A 12641-nucleotide genomic window follows, 5' to 3' on the forward strand; every position below is an offset into this window, starting at 1 on the left:
CCCAAAAGAATCTGGATTGTGGTGAGGGAACAGAGAAAAAAGCTCATTTAGGACCTGCACTTACGAAGGGGGTAGGCAGCTGTATATCAGGGAGTAAACCTTCTGAGAATAAAAACAGCTGGAGCTTGTTAAGGTAATTACACAGGGGAAAGGATAATGTACTGGGAACTCCTCAGAAGAATCTGATTTGTGGTGAGGGGAGAGAGATAAAAGCTCATTTAGGAACGACATGAACATGCTGCATAGGTAGCTGTTTATCAGTAAATATCTCCACTGAGATTAAGAAAAGCAGTAGCTTAATAAATTAAGTACTTCCTGGTATGGTTACTGTACTGGTAACTCCCCAAAAGAATCTGGATTGTGGTGAGGGAACAGAGAAAAAAGCTCATTTAGGACCTGCACTTACGAAGGGGGTAGGCAGCTGTATATCAGGGAGTATCCCTTCTGAGAATAAAACAGCTGGAGCTTGTTAAGGTAATTACACAGGGGAAAGGATAATGTACTGGGAACTCCTCAGAAGAATCTGATTTGTGGTGAGGGGAGAGAGATAAAAGCTCATTTAGGAACGACATGAACATGCTGCGTAGGTAGCTGTTTATCAGTAAATATCTCCACTGAGATTAAGAAAAGCAGTAGCTTAATAAATTAAGTACTTCCTGGTATGGTTACTGTACTGGTAACTCCCCAAAAGAATCTGGATTGTGGTGAGGGAACAGAGAAAAAAGCTCATTTAGGACCTGCACTTACGAAGGGGGTAGGCAGCTGTATATCAGGGAGTAAACCTTCTGAGAATAAAACAGCTGGAGCTTGTTAAGGTAATTACACAGGGGAAAGGATAATGTACTGGGAACTCCTCAGAAGAATCTGATTTGTGGTGAGGGGAGAGAGATAAAAGCTCATTTAGGAACGACATGAACATGCTGCGTAGGTAGCTGTTTATCAGTAAATATCTCCACTGAGATTAAGAAAAGCAGTAGCTTAATAAATTAAGTACTTCCTGGTATGGTTACTGTACTGGTAACTCCCCAAAAGAATCTGGATTGTGGTGAGGGAACAGAGAAAAAAGCTCATTTAGGACCTGCACTTACGAAGGGGGTAGGCAGCTGTATATCAGGGAGTAAACCTTCTGAGAATAAAAACAGCTGGAGCTTGTTAAGGTAATTACACAGGGGAAAGGATAATGTACTGGGAACTCCTCAGAAGAATCTGATTTGTGGTGAGGGGAGAGAGATAAAAGCTCATTTAGGAACGACATGAACATGCTGCGTAGGTAGCTGTTTATCAGTAAATATCTCCACTGAGATTAAGAAAAGCAGTAGCTTAATAAATTAAGTACTTCCTGGTATGGTTACTGTACTGGTAACTCCCCAAAAGAATCTAGATTGTGGTGAGGGAACAGAGAAAAAAGCTCATTTAGGACCTGCACTTACGAAGGGGGTAGGCAGCTGTATATCAGGGAGTAAACCTTCTGAGAATAAAAACAGCTGGAGCTTGTTAAGGTAATTACACAGGGGAAAGGATAATGTACTGGGAACTCCTCAGAAGAATCTGATTTGTGGTGAGGGGAGAGAGATAAAAGCTCATTTAGGAACGACATGAACATGCTGCATAGGTAGCTGTTTATCAGTAAATATCTCCACTGAGATTAAGAAAAGCAGTAGCTTAATAAATTAAGTACTTCCTGGTATGGTTACTGTACTGGTAACTCCCCAAAAGAATCTGGATTGTGGTGAGGGAACAGCGAAAAAAGCTCATTTAGGACCTGCACTTACGAAGGGGGTAGGCAGCTGTATATCAGGGAGTAACCCTTCTGAGAATAAAAACAGCTGGAGCTTGTTAAGGTAATTACACAGGGGAAAGGATAATGTACTGGGAACTCCTCAGAAGAATCTGATTTGTGGTGAGGGGAGAGAGATAAAAGCTCATTTAGGAACGACATGAACATGCTGCGTAGGTAGCTGTTTATCAGTAAATATCTCCACTGAGATTAAGAAAAGCAGTAGCTTAATAAATTAAGTACTTCCTGGTATGGTTACTGTACTGGTAACTCCCCAAAAGAATCTGGATTGTGGTGAGGGAACAGAGAAAAAAGCTCATTTAGGACCTGCACTTACGAAGGGTTTAGGCAGCTGTATATCAGGGAGTAACCTTCTGAGAATAAAAACAGCTGGAGCTCGTTAAGGTAATTACACAGGGGAAAGGATAATGTACTGGGAACTCCTCAGAAGAATCTGATTTGTGGTGAGGGGAGAGAGATAAAAGCTCATTTAGGAACGACATGAACATGCTGCGTAGGTAGCTGTTTATCAGTAAATATCTCCACTGAGATTAAGAAAAGCAGTAGCTTAATAAATTAAGTACTTCCTGGTATGGTTACTGTACTGGTAACTCCCCAAAAGAATCTGGATTGTGGTGAGGGAACAGAGAAAAAAGCTCATTTAGGACCTGCACTTACGAAGGGTTTAGGCAGCTGTATATCAGGGAGTAACCTTCTGAGAATAAAAACAGCTGGAGCTCGTTAAGGTAATTAAACAGGGGAAAGGATAATGTAGTGGGAACTCCTCAGAAGAATCTGATTTGTGTTGAGGGAAGAGAGATAAAAGCTCATTTATGAACGACATGAAAATGCTGCGTAGGTAGCTGTTTATCAGTAAATTTCTCCACTGAAATTAAGAAAAGCAGTAGCTTAATAAATTAAGTACTTCCTGGTATGGTTACTGTACTGGTAACTCCCTAAAAGAATCTGGATTGTGGTGAGGGGACAGAGAAAAAAGCTCATTTAGGACCTGCACTTACGAAGGGGGTAGGCAGCTGTATATCAGGGAGTAAACCTTCTGAGAATAAAAACAGCTGGAGCTTGTTAAGGTAATTACACAGGGGAAAGGATAATGTACTGGGAACTCCTCAGAAGAATCTGAATGGTGGTGAGGGGAGAGAGATAAAAGCTCATTTAGGAACGACATGAAAATGCTGCGTAGGTAGCTGTTTATCAGTAAATATCTCCATTGAGATTAAGAAAAGCAGTAGCTTAATAAATTAAGTACTTCCTGGTATGGTTACTGTACTGGTAACTCCCCAAAGAATCTGGATTGTGGTGAGGGAACAGAGAAAAAAGCTCTTTAGGAACTGCACATACGAAGGAGTAGGCAGCTGTATATCAGGGAGTATCCCTTCTGAGAATAAATACAGCTGGAGCTTGTTAAGATAATTACACAGGGGAAAGGAAAATGTACTGGGAACTCCTCGGAAGTATCTGATTTTGGTGAGGTTATTGAGATAAAAGCTCATTTAGGAACGACGTGGACATGCTGCTTAGGTAGCTGTTTATCAGTAAATATCTCCACTGAGATTAAGAAAAGCAGTAGCTTAATAAACTAAGTACTTCCTGGTATGGTTACTGTACTGGTAACTCCCCAAAAGAATCTGGATTGTGGTGAGGGAACAGAGAAAAAAGCTCATTTAGGACCTGATCTTACGAAGGGTTTAGGCAGCTGTATATCAGGGAGTATCCCTTCTGAGAATAAAAACAGATGGAGCTTGTTAAGGTAATTACACAGGGGAAAGGATAATGTACTGGGAACTCCTCAGAAGAATCTGATTTGTGGTGAGGGGAGAGAGATAAAAGCTCATTTAGGAACGACATGAACATGCTGCGTAGGTAGCTGTTTATCAGTAAATATCTCCACTGAGATTAAGAAAAGCAGTAGCTTAATAAATTAAGTACTTCCTGGTATGGTTACTGTACTGGTAACTCCCGAAAAGAATCTGGATTGTGGTGAGGGAACAGAGAAAAAAGCTCATTTAGGACCTGCACTTACGAAGGGGTAGGCAGCTGTATATCAGGGAGTAAACCTTCTGAGAATAAAAACAGCTGGAGCTTGTTAAGGTAATTACACAGGGGAAAGGATAATGTACTGGGAACTCCTCAGAAGAATCTGATTTGTGGTGAGGGGAGAGAGATAAAAGCTCATTTAGGAACGACATGAACATGCTGCGTAGGTATCTGTTTATCAGTAAATATCTCCACTGAGATTAAGAAAAGCAGTAGCTTAATAAATTAAGTACTTCCTGGTATGGTTACTGTACTGGTAACTCCCCTAAAAGAATCTGGATTGTGGTGAGGGAACAGAGAAAAAGCTCATTTAGGACCTGCACTTACGAAGGGGGTAGGCAGCTGTATATCAGGGAGTAAACCTTCTGAGAATAAAGACAGCTGGAGCTTGTTAAGGTAATTACACAGGGGAAAGGATAATGTACTGGGAACTCCTCAGAAGAATCTGATTTGTGGTGAGGGAGAGAGATAAAAGCTCATTTAGGAACGACATGAAACATGCTGCGTAGGTAGCTGTTTATCAGTAAATATCTCCACTGAGATTAAGAAAAGCAGTAGCTTAATAAATTAAGTACTTCCTGGTATGGTTACTGTACTGGTAACTCCCCAAAAGAATTGGATTGTGGTGAGGGAACAGAGAAAAAAGCTCATTTAGGACCTGCACTTACGAAGGGGTAGGCAGCTGTATATCAGGGAGTATCCGTTCTGAGAATAAAAACAGCTGGAGCTTGTTAAGGTAATTACACAGGGGAAAGGAAATGTACTGGGAACTCCTCAGAAGAATCTGATTTGTGGTGAGAGAGAGATAAAAGCTCATTTCGGAACGACATGAACATGCTGCTTAGGTAGCTGTTTATCAGTAAATATCTCCACTGAGATTAAGAAAAGCAGTAGCTTAATAAATTAAGTACTTCCTGGTATGGTTACTGTACTGGTAACTCCCCAAAAGAATCTGGATTGTGATGAGGGAACAGAGAAAAAAGCTCATTTAGGACCTGATCTTACGAAGGGTTTAGGCAGCTGTATATCAGGGAGTATCCCTTCTGAGAATAAAAACAGATGGAGCTTGTTAAGGTAATTACACAGGGGAAAGGATAATGTAATGGGAACTCCTCAGAAGAATCTGATTTGTGGTGAGGGGAGAGAGATAAAAGCTCATTCAGGAACGACATGAACATGCTGCATAGGTATGTGTTTATCAGTAAATATCGCCACTGAGATTAAGAAAAGCAGTAGCTTAATAAATTAAGTATTTCCTGGTATGGTTACTGTACTGGTAACTCCCCAAAAGAATCTGGATTGTGGTGAGGGAACAGAGAAAAAAGCTCATTTAGGACCTGCACTTACGAAGGGGGTAGGCAGCTGTATATCAGGGAGTATCCCTTCTGAGAATAAATAGAGCTGGAGCGTGTTAAGGTAATTACACAGGATTGGATAATGTACTGGGAACTCCTCAGAAGAATCTGATTTGTGGTGAGGGGAGAGAGATAATAGCTCATTTAGGAACGACATGAACATGCTGCATAAGTAGCTGTTTACAGAAAATATCTCCACTGAGATTAAGAAAAGCAGTAGCTTAATTAATTAAGTACTTCCTGGTATGGTTACTGTACTGGTAACTCACCAAAAGAATCTGGATTGTGGTGAGGGAACAGAGAAAAAAGCTCATTTAGGACCTGCACTTACGAAGGGGGTACATAGCTGTATATCAGGGAGTATCCCTTCTGAGAATAAACACAGCTGGAGCTTGTTAAGGTAATTACACAGGGGAAAGAATAATGTACTGGGAACTCCTCAGAAGAATCTGATTTGCGGTGAGGGGATTGGGATAAAAGCTCATTTAGGAAGGACATGAACATGCTGCGTAGGTAGCTGTTTATCAGTAAATATCTCCACTGAGATTAAGAAAAGCAGTAGCTTAATAAATTATGTACTTCCTGGTACGGTTACTGTACTGGTAACTCCCCAAAAGAATCTGGATTTTGGTAATGGAACAGACAAAAAAGGTCATTTAGGACCTGCACTTACGAAGTGGTTAGGCAGCTGTATATCAGGGAGTAAACCTTCTAAGAATAAAAACAGCAGGAGCTTGTTAAGGTAATTATACAGGGGAAAGGATAATGTACTGGAAACTCCTCAGAAGAATCTGATTTGTGGTGAGGGGAGAGAGATAAAACCTCATTTATGAAGGACATGAACATGCTGCGTAGGTAGCTGTTTATCAGTAAATATCTCCACTGAGATTAAGAAAAGCAGTAGCTTAATAAATTAAGTCGTTCCTGGTATGGTTACTGTACTGGTAACTCCCCAAAAGAATATGGATTGTGGTGAGGGAACAGAGAAAAAAGCTCATTTAGGACCTGCACTTACGAAGGGGGTAAGCAGCTGTATGTCAGGGAGTAAACCTTCTGAGAATAAAAACAGCTGGAGCTTGTTAAGGTGATTACACAGGGGAAAGGATAATATACTGGGAACTCCTCAGAAGAATTATTTGTGGTGAGGGGAGAGAGATAAAAGCTCATTTAGGAACGACATGAACATGCTGCATAGGTAGCTGTTTATCAGTAAATATCTCCACTGAGATTAAGAAAAGCAGTAGCTTAATAAATTAAGTACTTCCTGGTATGGTTACTGTACTGGTAACTCCCCAAAAGAATCTGGATTGTGGTGAGGGAACAGAGAAAAAAGCTCATTTAGGACCTGCACTTACGAAGGGGGTAGGCAGCTGTATATCAGGGAATAGTAAATTCTGAGAATAAAAACAGCTGGAGCTTGTTAAGGTAATTACACAGGGGAAAGGATAATGTACTGGGAACTCCTCAGAAGAATCTGATTTGTGGTGAGGGGGAGAGATAAAAGCTCATTTAGGAACGACATGAACATGCTGCTTAGGTAGCTGTTTATCAGTAAATATCTCCACTGAGATTAAGAAAAGCAGTAGCTTAATAAACTAAGTACTTCCTGGTATGGTTACTGTACTGGTAACTCCCCAAAAGAATCTGGATTGTGGTGAGGGAACAGAGAAAAAAGCTCATTTAGGACCTGCACTTACGAAGGGGGTAGGCAGCTGTATATCAGGGAGTATCCCTTCTGAGAATAAAAACAGCTGGAGCTTGTTAAGGTAATTACACAGGGGAAAGGATAATGTACTGGGAACTCCTCAGAAGAATCTGATTTGTGGTGAGGGGAGAGAGATAAAAGCTCATTTAGGAACGACATGAACATGCTGCATAGGTAGCTGTTTATCAGTAAATATCTCCACTGAGATTAAGAAAAGCAGTAGCTTAATAAATTAAGTACTTCCTGGTATGGTTACTGTACTGGTAACTCCCCAAAAGAATCTGGATTGTGGTGAGGGAACAGAGAAAAAAGCTCATTTAGGACCTGCACTTACGAAGGGGGTAGGCAGCTGTATATCAGGGAGTAATTTCTGAGAATAAAAACAGCTGGAGCTTGTTAAGGTAATTACACAGGGGAAAGGATAATATACTGGGAACTCCTCAGAAGAATCTGATTTGTGGTGAGGGGAGAGAGATAAAAGCTCATTTAGGAACGACATGAACATGATGCATAGGTAGCTGTTTATCAGTAAATATCTCCACTGAGATTAAGAAAAGCAGTAGCTTAATAAATTAAGTACTTCCTGGTATGGTTACTGTACTGGTAACTCCCCAAAAGAATCTGGATTGTGGTGAGGGAACAGAGAAAAAAGCTCATTTAGGACCTGCACTTACGAAGGGGTAGGCAGCTGTATATCAGGGAGTAACCCTTCTGAGAATAAAAACAGCTGGAGTTTGTTAAGGTAATTCACAGGGGAAAGGATAATGTACTGGGAACTCCTCAAAGAATCTGATTTGTGGTGAGGGAGAGAGATAAAAGCTCATTTAGGAACGACATGAACATGCTGCGTAGGTAGCTGTTTATCAGTAAATATCTCCACTGAGATTAAGAAAAGCAGTAGCTTAATAAATTAAGTACTTCCTGGTATGGTTACTGTACTGGTAACTCCCCAAAAGAATCTGGATTGTGGTGAGGGAACAGAGAAAAAAGCTCATTTAGGACCTGCACTTACGAAGGGTTTAGGCAGCTGTATATCAGGGAGTAACCATCTGAGAATAAAAACAGCTGGAGCTCGTTAAGGTAATTAAACAGGGGAAAGGATAATGTAGTGGGAACTCCTCAGAAGAATCTGATTTGTGTTGAGGGAAGAGAGATAAAAGCTCATTTAGGAACGACATGAACATGCTGCGTAGGTAGCTGTTTATCAGTAAATATCTCCACTGAGATTAAGAAAAGCAGTAGCTTAATAAATTAAGTACTTCCTGGTATGGTTACTGTACTGGTAACTCCCCAAAAGAATCTGATTGCGGGTGAGGGAACAGAGAAAAAAGCTCATTTAGGTATCTGCACTTACGAAGGGGGTAGGCATCTGTATATCAGGGAGTAAACCTTGAGAATAAAAACAGCTGGAGCTTGTTAATGTATTAACAGGGGAAAGGATAATGTACTGGGAACTCCTGAGAAGAATCTGATTTGTGGTGAGGGGTGAGAGATAAAAGCTCATTTATGAACGAAATGAAAATGCTGCTTAGGTAGCTGTTTATCAAGTAAATATCTCCACTGAGATTAAGAAAAGTAGTAGCTTAATAAATTAAGTACTTCCTGGTATGGTTACTGTACTGGTAAGTCCCCAAAAGAATCTGGATTGTGGTGAGGGAACAGCGAAAAAAGCTCATTTGGGACCTGCACTTACAAAGGTGGTAGGCAGCTGTATATCAGGGAGTATCCTTCTGAGAATAAGAAACAGCTGGAACTTGTTAAGGTAATTACACAGGGGAAAGGATAATGTACTCGGAACTCCTCAGAGAATCTGATTTGTGGTGAGGGGAGAGAGATAAAAGCTCATTTAGGAACGACATGAACATGCTGCGTAGGTAGCTGTTTATCAGTAAATATCTCCACTGAGATTAAGAAAAGCAGTAGCATAATAAATTAAGTACTTCCTGGTATGGTTACTGTACTGGTAAGTCCCCAAAAGAATCGGGATTTTGGTGAGGAACAGAGAAAAAAGCTCATTTAGGACCTGCACTTACGAAGGGGGTAGGCAGCTGTATGTCATTGAATAAACCTTGTGAGAATAAAAACAGCTGGAGATTGTTAAGGTAATTACACAGGGGAACGGATTATGTACTAGGAAATCCTCATCACAATGTGATTTGTGGTGAGGAGAGAGAGATAAAAGCTCATTTAAGAACGACATGAACATGCTGCATAGGTAGCTGTTTATCAGTAAATATCTCCACTGAGATTAAGAAAAGCAGTAGCTTAATAAATTAAGTACTTCCTGGTATGGTTACTGTACTGGTAACTCCCCAATGAATCTGGATTGTGGTGAGGGAACAGAGAAAAAGCTCATTTAGGACCTGCACTTACGAAGGGTTAGGCAGCTGTATATCAGGGAGTAACCCTTTAGAGAATAAAAACAGCTGGAGTTTGTTAAGGTAATTACACAGGGGAAAGGATAATGTACTGGTAACTCCCCAAAAGAATCTCGATTGTGGTGAGGGAACAGAGAAAAAAGCTCATTTAGGACCTGCACTTACGAAGGGTTTAGGCAGCTGTATATCAGGGAGTAACCTTCTGAGAATAAAAACAGCTGGAGCTCGTTAAGGTAATTAAACAGGGGAAAGGATAATGTACTGGTAACTCCTCAGAAGAATCTGATTTGTGTTGTGGGAAGAGAGATAAAAGCTCATTTAGGAACGACATGAACATGCTGCATAGGTAGCTGTTTATCAGTAAATATCTCCACTGAGATTAAGAAAAGCAGTAGCTTAATAAATTAAGTACTTCCTGGTATGGTTACTGTACTGGTAACTCCCCAAAAGAATCTGCATTGCGGGTGAGGGAACAGAGAAAAAAGCTCATTTAGTATCTGCACTTACGAAGGGGGTAGGCATCAGTATATCAGGGAGTAAACCTTGAGAATAAAAACAGTTGGAGCTTGTTAAGGTAATTAAACAGGGAAAAGGATAATGTACTGGGAACTCCTGAGAAGAATCTGATTTGTGGTGAGGGGTGAGAGACAAAAGCTCATTTATGAACGAAATGAAAATTCTGCGTAGGTAGCAGTTTATCAATAAATATCTCCACTGAGATTAAGAAAAGTAGTACCTTAATAAATTAAGTACTTCCTGGTATGGTTACTGTACTGGTAAGTCCCCAAAAGAATCTGGATTGTGGTGAGGGAACAGCGAAAAAAGCTCATTTAGGACCTGCACTTACAAAGGTGGTAGGCAGCTGTATATCAGGGAGTATCCGTTCTGAGAATAGAAACAGCTGGAACTTGTTAAGGTAATTACACAGGGGAAAGGATAATGTACTGGGAACTCCTCAGAAGAATCTGATTCGTGGTGAGGGGAGAGAGATAAAAACTCATTTAGGAACGACATGAAAATGCTGCATAGGTAGCTGTTTATCAGTAAATATCTCCACTGAGATTAGGAAAAGCAGTAGCTTAATAAATTAAGTACTTCCTGGTATGGTTACTGTACTGGTAACTCCCCAAAGAATCTGGAATGTGGTGAGGGAACAGAGAAAATGCTCATTTAGGACCTGCACTTACGAAGGGGGCAGGCAGCTGTATATCAGGGAGAATCCCTTCTGAGAATAAAAACAGCTGGAGGTTTTTAAGGTAATTGCACAGGGGAAAGGATAATGTACTGGGAACTCCTTAGAAGAATCTGATTTGTGGTGAGGGGAGAGAGATAAAAGCTCATTTAGGAACGACATGAAAATGCTGCATAGGTAGCTGTTTATCAGTAAATATCTCCACTGAGATTAAGAGAAGCAGTAGCTTAATAACTTAAGTACTTCGTGGTATGGTGACTGTACTGGTAACTCCCCAAAAGAATCTGGATTGTGGTGAGGAACAGAGAAAAAAGCTCATTTGGGACCTGCACTTACGAAGGGGGTAGGCAGCTGTATATCAGGGAGTATCCCTTCTGAGAATAAAAACAGCTGGAGCTTGTTAAGGTAATTACACAGGGGAAAGGATCATGTACTGGGAACTCCTCAGAAGAATCTGATTTGTGGTGAGGGGAGAGAGATAAAAGCTCATTTAGGAACGACATGAACATGCTGCGTACGTAGCTCTTTATTAGAAAATATCTCCACTGAGATTAAGAAAAGCAGTAGCTAAATTAATTAAGTACTTCCTGGTTTGGTTACTGTACTGGTAACTCCGCAAAGAATCTGTATTGTGGTGATGGAACAGAGAAAGAAGTTCATTTAGGACCTGCACTTACGAAGGGGATAGGCAGCTGTGTATCAGGGAGTATCCCTTCTGAGAATAAAAACAGCTGGAGCTTGTTAAGGTAATTACACAGGGGAAAGGATAATATACTGGGAACTCCTCAGAAGAATGTGATTTGTGGTGAGGGGAGAGAGATAAAAGCTCATTTAGGAACGACGTGAACATGCTGCTTAGGTAGCTGTTTATCAGTAAATATCTCCACTGAGATTAAGAAAAGCAGTAGATTAATAAATTAAGTACTTCCTGGTATGGTACTGTACTGTTAACTCCCCAAAAGAATCTGGATTGTGGTGAGGGAACAGAGAAAAAAGCTCATTTAGGACCTGCACTTACGAAGGGGGTAGGCAGCTGTATATCAGGGAGTAAACCTTCTGAGAATAAAAACAGCTGGAGCTTGTTAAGGTAATTACACAGGGGAAAGGATAATGTACTGGGAACTCCTCAGAAGAATCTGATTTGTGGTGACAGGAGAGAGATAAAAGCTCATTTAGGAACGACATGATCATGCTGCGTAGGTAGCTGTTTATCAGTAAATATCTCCACTGTGATTAAGAAAAGCAGTAGCTTAATAAAATAAGTACTTCCTGGTATGGTTACTGTACTGGTAACTGCCCAAAAGAATCTGGATTGTGGTGAGGGAACAGAGAAAAAAGCTCATTTAGGACCTGCACTTACGAAGGGGGTAGGCAACTGTATATCAGGGAGTAAACCTTCTGAGAATAAAAACAGCTGGAGCTTGTTAAGGTAATTACACAGGGGAAAGGATAATGTAATGGGAACTCCTGAGAAGAATTTGATTTGCGGAGATGGGAGAGAGATAAAAGCTCATTTAGGAATGACATGAACATGCTGCGTAGGTAGTGTTGATCAGTAAATATCTCCACTGAGATTAAGAAAAGCAGTAGCTTAATAAATTAAGTACTTCCTGGTATGTTTACTGTTCTGGTACCTCCCCAAAAGAATCTGGATTGTGGTGAGGAAACAGAGAAAACAGCTCATTTAGGACCTGAACTTAGGAAGTGGGTAGGCAGCTGTATATCAGTGAGTAAACCTTCTGAGAATAAAAACAGCTGGAGCTTGTTAAGGTAATTACACAGGGGAAAGGATAATGTACTGGGAACTCCTCAGAAGAATCTGGTTTGTGGTGAGGGGAGAGAGATAAAAGCTCATTTACGAACGACATGAACATGCTGCGTAGGTAGCTATTTATTAGTAAATATCTCCAGTGAGATTAAGAAAAGCAGTAGCTTAATAAATTAAGTACTTCCTGGTATTGTTACTGTTCTGGTAACTCCCCAAAGAATTTGGATTGGGTGAGGGAACAGAGAAAAAAGCTCATTTAGGACCTGCACTTACGAAGGGAGTAGGCAGCTGTATATCAGGGAGTAAACCTTCTGAGAATAAAAACAGCTGGAGATTGTTAAGGTAATTACACAGGTTAAAGGATAATGTACTGGGAACTCCTCAGAAGAATCTGATTTCTGGTGAGGGGAT

This window comes from Perognathus longimembris, chromosome 8 (genome assembly GCF_023159225.1).
Source record: "Perognathus longimembris pacificus isolate PPM17 chromosome 8, ASM2315922v1, whole genome shotgun sequence".
In the NCBI taxonomy this organism is placed as follows: domain Eukaryota; kingdom Metazoa; phylum Chordata; class Mammalia; order Rodentia; family Heteromyidae; genus Perognathus; species Perognathus longimembris.